The sequence below is a fragment of the Panthera onca genome, chromosome E1, assembly GCF_046562875.1.
Source record: "Panthera onca isolate mPanOnc1 chromosome E1, mPanOnc1 haplotype 2, whole genome shotgun sequence".
NCBI lineage: Eukaryota > Metazoa > Chordata > Mammalia > Carnivora > Felidae > Panthera > Panthera onca.
In genome coordinates, this window is record NC_138352.1 from 39,729,842 (window position 1) to 39,744,374 (window position 14,533).

The following is a 14,533-nucleotide window of genomic DNA, read 5'->3' on the forward strand; positions in this document are numbered from 1 at the left end:
AAAAAAAAAATAGACTTTAAAATGGAACAAATGTGGATAGGGGAGAAAAGCTGGGAGACTACTTGGAAACTGAATTTTAAAAGCAAGGTGAGGGGCGCCTGGGTGGCGCAGTCGGTTGAGCGTCCGACTTCAGCCGGGTCACGATCTCGCAGTCTGTGAGTTCGAGCCCCGCGTCAGGCTCTGGGCTGATGGCTCGGAGCCTGGAGCCTGTTTCCGATTCTGTGTCTCCCTCTCTCTCTGCCCCTCCCCTGTTCATGCTCTGTCTCTCTCTGTCCCAAAAATAAATAAAAAACGTTGAAAAAAAAATTTAAAAAAAAAAAAAGCAAGGTGAGCAAGACTTGGATTAGTTACAAGAGAAAAGGAATAAAATTGAAAAACTTCACAGGAAGGGCTAACATTTTAGTAACTGGATATAGAAGAAAAACAGGGATAAAGATGGAATTCAAGGATTTGGGTTTTTTTTAGCGTGGGTGACTAAAGGCAATCTAACACTTACTGAACATGTTAACTATTTTGCTGTCTTTGCCAGAAAGTGTTTTCTTGAGCTGTCAGCTGGTAATAGCAACTTCGATTTGATAACGGCATGCCTGCCTTAAATGAATAAAACCACAGGTACTCACAGTTTTCTATCATCCATCACTTTATTATTTTAGAATGAGGTAATACTAAGGTGGGCTTGAGTAGAAGGTCCTGTTCTATGTTGGCTTAAGAGGCTAGGCTGATGATTTAGTAGAGCACTGTCCATTTAAAAATACGGTGTAGTGGGGCACCTGGGTGGCTCAGTTGGTTGAGTGCCTGACTGCAGCTCAGGTCATGATCTCAGTTTGTGGGTTCGAGCCCCACATTGGCCTCTGTGCTGACAGCTCAGAGCCTGGAGCCTGTTTCAGATTCTGTGTCTCCCTCTCTCTCTGCCCCTCCCCTGCTCACACCCTGTCTCTCTCTGTTCTCAAAAATGAATAAATGTTTAAAAAAAAATTTGTTTTAATACGATATAGGGGTGGTTGGGTGGCTCAGTCGGTTAAGGATCCAACTCTTGGTTTCGGCTCAGGTCACAATCTCACGGTTTTGTGAGTTCACGCCCCACATCTGGATATTCTCTTTCTCTCTCTCTCCCTCTCCCCCTCTCTCTCCCTCTCCCTCTCCCTCCCCCTCCCCCCCTTCCCACTCGCATTGTCTCTGTCTCTAAATAAATAAATAGAACTTTTAAAAAATAAAAATAAGATGTAAGCCACATATATATTTTACATTGCTTAGGAGCCACATGAAAGTAAAAAGAAATGTGAAATTAGTATCAATGTATTTTGTTTTATACACTATACCCAAAACATTCACTTTTCAATATATAGTCAATATTTAAATACCATGAATGAAATAGTTTACCATTGGGGGTTCTACATTTCTGAAACCTGGCACATCTCAGTTTGGACTGGCTCCATTTCAAGTGTGAGCCATATGTGATGGATGGCTACAATAAAGGACAGTACATACTTAAAGGTGTGCAGGTAGAAAAATAAAACATGCACAGGAGGTAGCAAGCAGACCAGTATAGAGCAGAATGTTCATTTCAGACAACAGTGGAAGCTATGATTGGAAAGCTAGATTATGAACTGTTGTGGAAGGTCTTTAATGCCATGCTCTAAGGAGTTGGAACTTTCTCTAAGTTAACAATTGAGTATCCTTGAGGTTGTTGAGGCCTTAACTGTAACACAGTTAAAGAGTGCTAGGTATAGGGGCGCCTGGGTAGCTCAGTCAGTTAAGCGTTTGACATTGGCTCAGGTCATGATCTCACAGCTTGTGGGTTCCAGCCCCGAGTCAGGCTCTGCGCTGACAGCTCAGAGCCTGGAGCCTGCTTCAGATTCTGTCTTCCTCTCTCTCTGCCCCTCCCCTGCTTCTGCTCACTCGCATGCTCTCTCTTTCTCTCTCTCTCTCTCTCTCTCTCAAACCTAATGAAATATTTTTTTAATTAAAAAAAAAAGTGCTAGGTATATGTTACTACACATGTAAATAGCATTGGGTGTTCAAGAGGGACAGAAGCTCTCAAAATCTCCCAATGCTCTGCATCCCAGAGAATGAGTGGTGGGGCCCTGAACAAAATCAAGGGAATCCTTGTTGGGTCTGAGATCAATGTAAATAGCTATAGGGGTTAGTGGATCCTTTCAGATCCTCCACACGTTGGAGAGCTCCTTTATGCCTCTCTGAACTGGGTCAAAGAGGTTCTGGCATTAGACTGTAAATCCACTGAAGTTCCCAAATTGTAAGACTTAGTCCCACGGATTTCTTCCAGTCACTGTTCTCTTTTTTAGAGAACCTCCTAATTTAGCCAACAGTATATCAGAGTTACTGTAAATGCTACAGAGGTAATCCTCTTCACCAATTCACTTACCAATTTACTGTAGTTCCCCTGGGTTGAGGGGGAAAAAAGCTGATTTAATTAGCTTTCAAGTGTAAATTTGCCCAGTGCCTTACAACTTTCCAAATGCTTTCACATTTGTATTTCACATAATGATGAAAGTAATGACTACACACAAGGAAACAAGAGGCTGTGGAATGAGAATTCCAGAAAAAAAATAATTTAGGCCTAAAACCTTTAGTAGTAACTCACTAGATTCCTATGGAACAATAGGAAGAACAGAGGAATTGGCAAGAGAACAGAAGACCGAGGTTCGAGTTCCCACTCTACATTTTAATGGTTAGTAATCTTGGGCAAGTCACATCTCTAAACCTTAGTACACCCTACATCAAATGATGATATATCATTTACAGGTCAAATGACGATGCATCATTTACAGGTCAAATGTCGCATGCATATGACAGGGATTTATAAATTGAAGTGCAATAAGTGTCTGGTCCCCCACCTACAATGGTTGTATTTCATGAAGTTTTGACTTCATAAGAGTGGGAAAGCAATACACATTCTGTAGAAACTGCTTCAAATTGTGAACTGTGGGCCACCTGGGTGGCTCAGCTGAGCACCCGACTCTTGATTTCAGCTCAGATCACAATCCCAGGGTCATGGGATTGAGCCCTGCATCAGGCTCTGTGCTGAATGTGGAGCCTGTTTAAGATTCTCCCTCTCTCTTCCTGTGCCCTGCTCACACACTCTCTCTAAGAAAAGAAAAGAAAAAAAATTTGTTTTGAATTGTGATTTGAATCTTCTCCTGGGCCAGTGATAGGGAGTATGATATTGTCGTGATACTGGGCATGAGCAGTGAGCCACAGCTACCAGTGAGCCACATGATCACGGGTGTAAACAACCAATACTCTGACAGCCATTCTGTACTCCTACAACTATTCTGTCCTTCACTTTGAAGTATTCAATAAATTATATGGGATGTTCAACACTTTAGTATAAAATAGGCTTTGTGTTAGATTTTGCTCAACTGTAAGCCCATGTAAGTGTTCAGATCACATTTAAGGTAGGCTAGGCTAAACTATGATGTTCGGTAGGTTGGCTGTGTTAAATCCATTTTCAACTTACAGTATTTTCTTTTTCTTTTTTTTTTAATGTTTATTTTTGAGAGAGAGAGAGAGGCCGAGCATGAGAGGGGGAGAGGCAAAGAGGGAGGGAGGGAGACAGAATCAGAAGTAGGCTCCAAGCTGTCAGCACAGAGCCCAAAGTGGGGCTCAGACTCACAAACCATGAGATCATGACCTGAGCCAAAGTCGGACACTTAACCGACTAAGCCACCCAGGCGCCCCTCCACTTACAGTTATTTTCAACTTATGATGTCTTTATTGGGACTTACCATGGAGTTACGTCCTAATAAACCCATCCTAAGTTAAGGAAGATGGACTGGTCTTACCCTGTCCCATGCTAACTTCATTTTAGGCTAATAATTTAGTGCCCCTTAATTTCCTCTCTGAAACTGAGGTAATTAGAGTAATGATTTACTTGAGATTTCTTTTAACTCCAGATGTTTAATTTTGCCATGAGACAAGTGTCATCTCACCTTTTAAACATTTTTTTTTTTAATTTTTTTTTTCAACGTTTTTTTTTTTTTTTTTATTTATTTTTGGGACAGAGAGAGACAGAGCATGAACGGGGGAGGGGCAGAGAGAGAGGGAGACACAGAATCGGAAACAGGCTCCAGGCTCCGAGCCATCAGCCCAGAGCCTGACGCGGAGCTCGAACTCACGGACCGCGAGATCGTGACCTGGCTGAAGTCGGACGCTTAACCGACTGCGCCACCCAGGCGCCCGCACCTTTTAAACATTTTTAAAGTCATTCAATTGATCATCTGGAGACAGATGGCTAAACTACTGTTGCTTTTACTTACAAGATTTGCCCAGCATAGTCCTGTTTGTCTTGGCATAATATGAATAGTGCCCCCCACCCACCCTTCACCCTCAATGCTGTCCTTTTCTGGAGGTATATATACTCACCTAAAATTTTTATAAGAAGAAAAACCACTTTCTAATGAACATGGAATAGATGATCTCAATGGAAATAGCATGTTTCATTAACAGGAGATTGGCATGGGGCGCCTGGGTGGCTCAGCAGTTAAACGTCCGACTTCGGCTCAGGTCATGATCTCACGGTCCATGGGTTCGAGCCTGGCATGGGGCTCTGTGCTGACAGCTCAGAGCCTGGAGCCTGCTTTGGATTCTGTGTCTCCTTCTCTCTCTGCCCCTCCCCCGCTCCCACTCTGTCTTTCTCTGTCTCTCAAAAATAAATAAACATTAAAAAAAATTGAATTTAGGTCGAGTCACTGTCACTTAAAACCCTTCATTACATGCTTCCATTACACTTGGGGGAAAACAGCCCGGGCCCTTATTAAGCTCAAATGGTGCTCAGCTTTGCTGATTCGAATGTCTACTGCCTATGAACTAATGACGGGCCACAAGCCCCACTAAAGGGCGGTGGAAAGGGCAGGAGAGCATAACTGCTCTATGTCGAAATCAACTCATTCAATAGTGGGCTGGCATGGCCATGTCTTTTTAATTATCTGGAGAAATTACAAGTCAAGGTTGTTTTTGTTTTTAGTGAAATCTCAAAAACATCTTGTAGGCTAAAGGTAATCCATAGTATCTCGCTCTGCGACCTGTCTTTTAACTTCATTTGCTACACTCTCCCGCCTTTATTCTCCACGCCCCCATTCTCGCTGGCTAACTTTCTATTCCTCAGACATGCCATTTTAGGACCTCCTCCTCACAGGACCCTCTGCTTAGAACCTGACTTCAAATAGCATGGCAATCTTATTCTGTTCTCAGCCCTGATGTTTCTTTCTCAGATGATATAAATAGCCATCTCTCCACCTCTTGTTATATCATTCTATGGGTTCATTAAATTTATCATTATCTTGAATTAGCTTATTTATTTGCACATGAATTAGGTCTCTCCCCAACCAGAATGTAAACTCCACAAGGGCAGGGGACTCATCTGTTTTGCCCACAACTTAATGCCAAGCAATCATAGAGTTCAGTAAATATCCACTGAATGAATAACACCCACATAGCAGGAAGTTGCTTGGAAACGTGGTGAGAAGACCAAGCTAACTCATGGAAGCCAGAACCAGAACAAAAGTCAATTCAGAGGCCTAAAGGGCTGAGAAATCTTTTCCTACCTTGTGTGTCCCTTGTCTGGCACAAGAAGTCATTACCCACTCTGAGAGCAGCCATACAAGACGTACCCACAAGAGCCTCTGGAGTGCAATGGGCCACCCCCGCATTTAGCAGCTAATGAGAATTCCTCATGGCACCAAATAAGCAAAGAGGGATGTCCAGAGATGTCCATATGTCAGCGGGAGCTAGTGGGCAGCCCTCTTTGCCTAGAGGCCCCTTAAGTGGAGGAAAGGAGGAGTAAAGTGATTCTGTAGCAGAGTGCGATCAAAAAGTCAGCAAGGACACATTGCTTCCCAGCTGCTCTCAGCCCTCGGTGCTCTTGTCTGCCACCGCCATTTCATTTGGCTCCCTCCTCCTGTCACTTGGCAGTCAAAGCTATTTCAGGGTGAGTCTGCACTCAGCCATCCTTCATTAAAATCACCCCCAGTCTCTCAGAGGAGAAAAGGAGTTCCATCTGGCTAGACCTCCCTTTTGCTAACGGCATTTGGCCAGCTTCACATGCACTTGGGAGCCAGCCGTCACCTTTAGGGGAGCACAGAGGACCACACTGGTGGGGTGGTTGATGGTGGGGGTTATTGCTGTTTTCGTTGTGTGCGTGTCTGCCGAATGTGGTTATAACAGAGTGTCGACCAAGCCAGGTTGTCAGGTTATTATTAATAATAGCTACCGTTTAGTGGATTCCTACCATGTGTCTGGCTCTATGCTAGGGTTTGACATACACTATCTCTAATCCTCTCAACATCCCTGTAAGTATGTAATATCTTCATTTTACAAATGAGATTGATGCTCAGAAGTGAAGGAACTTGCTCAGGGCAACAATCCCAAAGTCCTCACTATTACCCTGCATCATTATTTAACATCACCTTACATTTACATGGTGAGCATATCTTTTATTCACTGCCTTCACATCAGTTTTCTTCAAGTCTCAATGCCCCCCGGAGGTAAAACAACTGCTATCGCCTCCATTTTAGACATCTAATGACTTGTCCAAGGTCACTCAGCAATTGCTAAAGTAACATTAGATGTAACTTGATTCCCTCTACTATTTAATAGAGAAATGCGGAAAAGGGGAGAAGATCCCCCAAAATAGCAAGAATTAAGACTAGGGAAGTTTGCTATCAACATTAAGAGATCTCAGTGCCGTTCAGAGACCTTGGCTGGGTTGGAAGCTATATTTTTTGAAGTTGTTAACAGACTGTCCACACTGCCCCACCCTCCTCCATTTCACCAGCAATAAATTTTACCCTTTTTTAAAATCTTTTATTTACTTTTGAGAGAAAGAGAGCACAAGCAGGAAAGAGACAGAAAAGGGAGAACAGAGAATTTAAAAGCAGGCTCCCCGCTTACAGCTGTGAGCCCAATGCAGGGCTCGAACTCACGAACCTTGAAATCATGACCTCAGCCGGAAGTTGAATGCTCAACCAACTGAACCACCCAGGCGCCCCAGTAAATGTTACTCTTTAGTGGTCTCTGATGGGAGCAAGAATAATGACTTCAGTTCCCAGACATTTCAACTAGGAAATAACAGAGCATGCCCTGTGGTCCACCACTTTTTAACTATGCGACCTTGGGTAAGTGATCTCACCCTTCGTTTCCACGACTACAGGGAGAGTAACAGTTCCTACCTCCTAGAATTACTGAGAGGATTAAGTGAATTTCAAGGCATATACATGCTTTTACATATAGCTTTTTTTATTTTTTATTTTTTTTAATTTTAAAATGTAAAAGCATTTTACATAATGCTTTTGAATAAATGAGTGAAGACATGACCCTTAGATTCAAGAAAACTACAAGCTGGTTGTATTGTAAATAGTATAAGAAATTGAGCAGGACCAAGGCTTCTCGGTGGCTCAGCTGGTCAAACGCCCAACTCTTGGTTTCGGCTCAGGTCATGATCTCACATTTCGTGAGTTCGAGCCCCGCAGCAGATTCTGCGCTGACAGTGCGGAGCCTGCCTGGGATTCTCTCTCTCCCTCTCTGCCTCTCCTCTGCGCTCTCTCTCTCTCTCAAAATAAATAAACAAAAAAAAATTTTTTTAAGAAAAAAATTGAGCAGTATCCAATTATTATTAAACTACTGGTATAGGCAGTAGAAAGAGAGCTAATCAAAAGTGTTCAGTCTGACTCTTCCCACTGACTAGTTATGTGTTATTTATCTAGTCAGTTTGCTCTCCAAGCCTTAGTTTTACCATCTCTGGGTATTATGCTATCTGGGTACTCCCTAAGACCCCTCCCACATCTGTCTATCACTGTGATATTGTGATTCAAAATAAGAGATACATATTTTGGGGCACCTGGATGGCTCAGTTGGTTAAGCATCCGACTTCAGCTCAGGTCATGATCTCTCGGTCTGTGAGTTTGAGCCCCACGTCAGGCTCTGTGCTGACAGCTCAGAGTCTGGAGCCTGCTTCGGATCCTGCGTCTCCCTCTCTCTCTGCCCCACCTCTGCTGGTGCTCTGTCTCTCTTTGTCTTTCTTTTTTTTAATTTTTTTTTTCAACGTTTTTTATTTATTTTTGGGACAGAGAGAGACAGAGCATGAACGGGGGAGGGGCAGAGAGAGAGGGAGACACAGAATCGGAAACAGGCTCCAGGCTCCGAGCCATCAGCCCAGAGTCTGACGCGGGGCTCGAACTCACGGACCGCGAGATCATGACCTGGCTGAAGTCGGACGCTTAACCGACTGCGCCACCCAGGTGCCCCACTCTTTGTCTTTCAAAATTGAATAAATGCTAAAAAAAAATTTAAAAAGAGACATATATTTTGGCCTTTGTCCCCATTTCTGGCATAGATCTCCTAAAACCCTTGGAATTTCCTAAGTGATTAGGGTGGTAAGAGTGACAAAGGGGTCATTTGTTACTCAAAACAAGCCCCTTTCAAGCACCTCAGAGTTCATGATAATCAGGTGACTTCTGGGCAGCCCCTAAGGTTATGTGCTGCTTGCCAGGGGAAACAAGCTTGCGATTAGAAAGTTAAACTTTCAGCACCCCTCCCCCATCTCTGGGAAGGGAGAGGGGGCTAGAGATTCAGTTGGATCACCGACTGCCAATGATTTAATCAATTGTGTCTCTGTGAGGAAACCTCTGTCAAACCCCGAAAGGATGGAGTTTGAGAGTTTCCAGGTCGGTGAATATGTGGACATACCAGGAGGGTGGCGTGGCCAGAAAGGGCTCTGTACTCCTCCTCGCACACCTTGCCCTACGCATCTCTTTCACCTGGCTGGCCCTGAGTTACATCCTTTTATTTCTCTCTTTATTTTAACGTTTATTTATTTATTTTTAGGAGCGAGAGAGAGCGAGAGATAAAGTGAAAGTGGGGGAGGGGCAGAGAGAGAGGGAGAGGGAGAGAGAGAATCACAAGCGGACTGCACACTGCCAGCAAGAAACCCCATATGGGGCTCGAACCCACAAACCATGAGATCACGACCTGAGCTGAGGTCAGACGCTTAAGCGACTGAGTCACCCAGGCGCCCCGGATTACATCCTTTTATAATAAACGGATAATCCAGGAAGTAAACTTTTCCTGAGTTGCTCCACCACATTTATCAAACCCACAGAGGGGGGGTCTGGGAAGCTCTGACTTGCAGGTGGTCAGTCGGAAGCCCGGGTGACAACTTGGCCTTGGGACTGGCATCTGAAGTGGGGGCAGGGAGCAGTCTCGTGGGACTGAGCCCTTAACCGAAACCCTTTCATTGCTGGATGTAGAAAACCCATGTCTGGTGTTACAAGTGAAGTAGTCTTCAGAGTATCGTCTGTAATGCAAGTGGAAGCAATTGGGGTTTTTTTCTTTACTATCACCAACACCAAGACCGAAGCTGAAGGCGGGAGAGGGAGAGCACAGCGGGCTGCACGGTCAGAAGGTTCAGTAAGAGGGCATGGGTGGAAGCTCCCAGAAGAGAGAAGAGGGGTAGGCCCTCTCCTGATGTAAAGGGAATGGCATGAGACACCAGAGAGGAAGGAAGCGTTCGACCTGATCTTCAAGCTGTACCATCATACCCAAACTGGAAAATCAACGGGCACCAAGGCCACCTCTCAGCCAGCCTAGAATCCACTGGAGGAGACAGAACTTAGGTTTGTTTCCCAGATAGGCATATCTCTTTATAAATTTCTCTCTTGAAAATTATTAACTTGCCTCCTAAAAATCGTGACTAGAAAACCCACCCCTGAAGTTTAGGGAAGGCGTAGCAACTTTGAGGCCCCTCACTCTGTATCTGTGACCTCAACTGTTGGGATCGAACGTCCTAAACCCTGCCCCGTCTCTGTCATGGTCAGCTATTCCCTGGAGGCACACGAGACACTTGACTCCACTGGTCTCTGTCCTACCTCAACCTGGCAGCTACTGCACAAAGCTATCCCAAGGAGAGGCCAAGAAACCCCGCTGGTTAAGAACCAACCGCCACAGCCTTTATTGAAAATAAAAAGCCATGGGCTGATGTGAATTATTACATCTTCCCACAGCTGTTCCCTTTTAAATATTTATCCTGGCAAACACCATCACCGTTTTTTACAACTTATTTTAATTGTGTGACTATTAAGCAAACCAAACCGTAAAATTGGCTCTCAGTGCTGAGATTTATGTGATTCATAGACCAGAGCTTATTAAAAAAGGGAATCTACTGAGTGTAAACTAGCTTCACGAGTGCCCCACACTGTCTCTCGGAAGGTGCGAGGCCTTTTCCCTACTCCTGCCTGTGACTGCCAAGCTTCCATAGTGAGTAGCGTAAAAAATGAACAGAATCAATGATTTTTTTTTTCTCCTTAACAATCCTAATGAGCTTAAACTGGAAGTCAGGGATGTTACAGTTGTTTTGTTTTAAATTTTTTTTTTTTTTTTTTTTTTTTTGAGAGACAGAGCACAAGCAGGGGAGGTGCAGAGAGAAAGAGAGACACAGAACCTGAAGTAGGCTCCTGGTTCCGAGCTGTCAGCATAGAGCCGATGCAGGGCTCGAACCCACAAACTGTGAGATCATGACCCGAGCTGAAGTCAGATGTTTAACCAACTGATCCACCAAGGCGCCCCATGTTACAGTCTTAAAAGGGGGCGGCAGAAGCTCTGGGAGACTCAGCAACAGAATCGGTGCCCTGGAGGGTTTGGCAGCAACATCCAAGGGGAGGATTTAATCATGTGAACTTTGAATAACTAGGAACAGGTAGGAGGTACCCTGGTTATTTGTCACCAAGGTCATTTTTGGTTTGGATCATGGAACTGCTTTAGGACTTCAATAAAAGCGCTCCCTTGAAAAATGCACTTACAGGGGCGCCTGGATGGCTCAGACTCTGACTCTTGATTTCTGCTCTAGGTCATGATCTCATAGTTTGTGAGTTCGAGCCCCTCATTAGGCTACATGCTCACAGCGCAGAGAGTGCTTGGGATTCTGTCTCCCAGCTTGCTATCTTTCTCTCAATAATACATAAAAAGAAAAATGCACTTACAAAAATTTACATGAATACTTGGTTACTCTTTCACTGTTACCACCCAAGCTGCCTTCATCTTCCCCTGTATTTTTACGGTAGCCAACTAACTCATCTCTCAGTTTCTCCACACAGCAGCCAGAATGATAGCAATCCTGGTAAACCTAAGTCAGATCATGTTACTTCTCTGCTTAATACAATCCACTGGCTTCCCATTTTACCTGCAGTAAAAGGCACCAGATCTATAGGATCTGTCTCCGGATACCCTGCTGACCTTGTCTCCAGCTCCTCAACCTTAACTCCTGCTGCTGTTTGCACGCCCATCTCCTTGCTGATCTCATAACCTGACTGACACATCCTGGCCTCTGGGCCTTAACTGCTATTCCCTGTACCCTAGACTACCACGTGGCTCTCATTCATCCCTTCCTGTCTTTACTCAGTTGTCGCTTTGGGGGTGAGGCCTTCCTGACCACTGTGGGTTTTTTTTTTTTAGTTTATTTATTTATTTTGAGAGAAAGGACGAGCTGGGGGGTGGGGGGCGGCAGAGAGAGGGAGAGAATCCCCAAGCAGTCTCTGCACTGTCAGTGCAGAGCCCGATGCAGGGCTCAAACTCACAGATTGTGAGATCATGACCTGAGTCATCAAGAGTCAGAAGCTTAACTGACTGAGCCACTCAGGTGCTGCTTGACCACTGTGTTTAAAACTGCACCCCCATCCCCGCCTTGCCTGGCACCTCCTATCCTCCTCCTCTGCTTTCTTTTTCTCCAGAGCACTCAACGTCACCTTACATACTATGCATTTTATTTATTATTTATTTTCTACCTCCCCCTTTTTGTTTCACTGCTGTATTCCACTTCCTGGAATAGTCCCGAACACAGAATAGGCATTCGATACCTGCCTGATTGATTCCTCTTCGCAGTGGGATGGATGCATCCAGGCTGGGGAGTGGAGGGGAATGTACATTTAGTGAAATACTTCTAAGTGCAGTTTGCAAGTTAATATAAATCGTATCACTTAACTGTCACACACAATCCTAGAAGGTATTTTTAGCCCCATTTCACCATGAAAACTGAAGCCCAGAGAAGTTAAGAAAATAGTTACACAGCATAGTTCAAACCTAAATTTGTTATTCCAAAGCCCTGCTATTTCCACTACACGTTACTTCACCCTCCTTGGTAACAGTTCCCACTTCTCTAATGAAATGCAACTGCCAGCTTTCACACCTAGTTCTGTTTTATACTGGGGGACAGGGGAATGGAGGGTGAATCAAAGAGATTAGGGGTTCCTTGGAGCTGTATTCAAGCAAAACAAACATTAAGAGCCTGAGTCTTTTTGCACATTTACATCAAACATTGCCAAAGATACAATGTAATAAACATTCTTCTGAGGGAGCTGATCAATTTCAGAGTTTCAAGTCCTTGCATTCACTCATGGGTTTCATTAATGTATTTATAAATATTTGCTGAGTGCCTACTATGTGCCCAGTACTATTCTCCACATTGACGATAAAAAGACACATAAGGCACAGATGTCACCCTCCACAAACACTGAAGTCCAGGGCAGTGCTGTCCAACAGAAGTATCAAGTGAGTGGAGTATGCAGTTTTACATTTTCTAGTCACATTTTCAAAAGAGTGAAACAGTTGAGATTAATTTTAATATATTTTTATTTAACTAACCCAACTTATCCAAAAGATTACTTTAACATGGAATCAAATAGATAATTGATGAGATATCTTACAGTCCTTTCTTGTTTGGCAACACATCTTTGAAATCAGTGTGTATTTTACGCTTACAGCACGTCTCGATTTGGACTGGCCATGCTTCAAGAGCCTGATAGCCACATGTGGCTAGCAATGACAGCAGCCAACAGCACAGGGCCTGGGAAAAAGGTATAGTCAAGGGGATTCTCAAAACAATGTAGTAAATGCAGTGATAGAAATCAGGATTCCTCAACTGCCCGTTAAAATTTGAGCCTCCAGTGACCTTCCAACCCCCAAAACCATGCTCATTCTGCAGCACACTAAAGACTGCCCCACTCCAAACAGTGGGATTGTGGTTGTCCTCAACCAATCAAATATGTCCAAACAAAACTCATCCTTTTACCCCAAATACCTACTTCTCCCTGTTCATTTTGTATCTTAGTTGATGGCACCATTATCTCCTGCTCACTCAAGTCATTCTCATTTCATCTTTAGGTAAATGAGCATTGTATCCAAGTATTTATTTATCCAATCCAAGTATTTATTTTAGGGGCGTCTGGCTGGCTCAGCCAGTAGAGCATGCAGCTCTGGATCTCAGGGTTGTGAGCTCCAGCCCCACATCGGGTGTAGAGATTATGTAAAAGTAAAATCTTCAAAAAAATTTTTTTTAATAAAAAGTAAAATCCGAATATTTATTTTTTTAAAAAATGCCTGTTCCTCTCCATCCCAACTAACTTAGCACTTTCAGGCCACTTTCTCACATGGGTCACTACCAGAAATGTTTTGGGTTTTTTTCCCAGCTTTATTGAGATGTAATTCACATACATTACTACAGAAGTTTAAGGTGTACACAGCATAATGGTTTGACCTATATATTATGAAATGAATGCGAAACTTACAAAACTTACCCAGTAAGTTTGGGTAGCATCCACCATCATATACATAAAATAAAAAGAAAAAAGGGAAAAAAAAGAGAAAAAATTGTCTTTCTTTAATAATATGGAACTCTTTATGAATTTGTGTGTCATCCTTGTGCAGGGGCCATGCTAATCTTCTCTGTATGTTCTCATTTTAGTCTACGTGCTGCCTCAGCAAGCACCAAGAACCTTTCATTTCTTCCCTTGCCTCAGTCTCTCCCTGACCCAGCCTCAAAAGTAGTTTACTATTCCCTAAGGCCCTTTATGGTTGCCCATCCCCTACACAGTAAAAGTCAAGCTCTTTTGCACAGAGCACAGAATTCCCTCCAGAATCTGATTTTAGTTTGCCTAATACTGCCCGATTGTTTGCTGTTCCTAGACCCTGAACAAGTTCGCTTAGGTTCTCTGAGCCTGCTGCTCTTTTGTAAAACTAGCCATCCTAATCCCTCAAAAAGTTGACCTGAGGTTTAAGCAACACAAGGGATTACTCTCCCCAACACTCCTTTACACTTTTAATGTGTGTCCACGTATCTAGTGCTTTTCAACTCAATAGTATTTATTGAATACAACGTGCTAGGGATTGTGCAGGACACAAGACACAGGGAATATAGAAAAATAAATTGAAAAAAAAAAAAGGTTGAATGACGCATTCCTTTGCCTTCCCCAAGCTCATTGCAAAACAGTTTCTCAACCATTCGATTTAAGGACTGGAGCATCTCTAACATTATGAACGCATCGGGGCGGGGGGGGGGGGGGGGGGGAATCCTCTGAAGGTCAGGCCAGGGTGCGACCCCAGCTACCACCATGCCCCCCCCCGCCCCCGGCACCTCCACTTTTCCTGACCTCCACCGCAGGCGGGGAACCTCCACCGCAGGCGGGGAACCACCCCCAAACCCCAACACCGTTCCCAAAGCCGCACTCGGCGGAACCTGACCACCGCCCGC

The 14,533-nt window shown here is 44.0% G+C and overlaps 1 non-coding gene across 1 annotated transcript; it reads right to left on the reverse strand.

The window, feature by feature from the left end:
* Window positions 1–13,665: 13,665 nt before the first annotated feature.
* LOC132688712 (U6 spliceosomal RNA) lies at window positions 13,666–13,771 on the reverse strand. The gene has a single exon (XR_009614681.2). It is a non-coding gene; the product is annotated as a U6 spliceosomal RNA (small nuclear RNA).
* Between the last annotated feature and the right edge of the window lie 762 nt (window positions 13,772–14,533).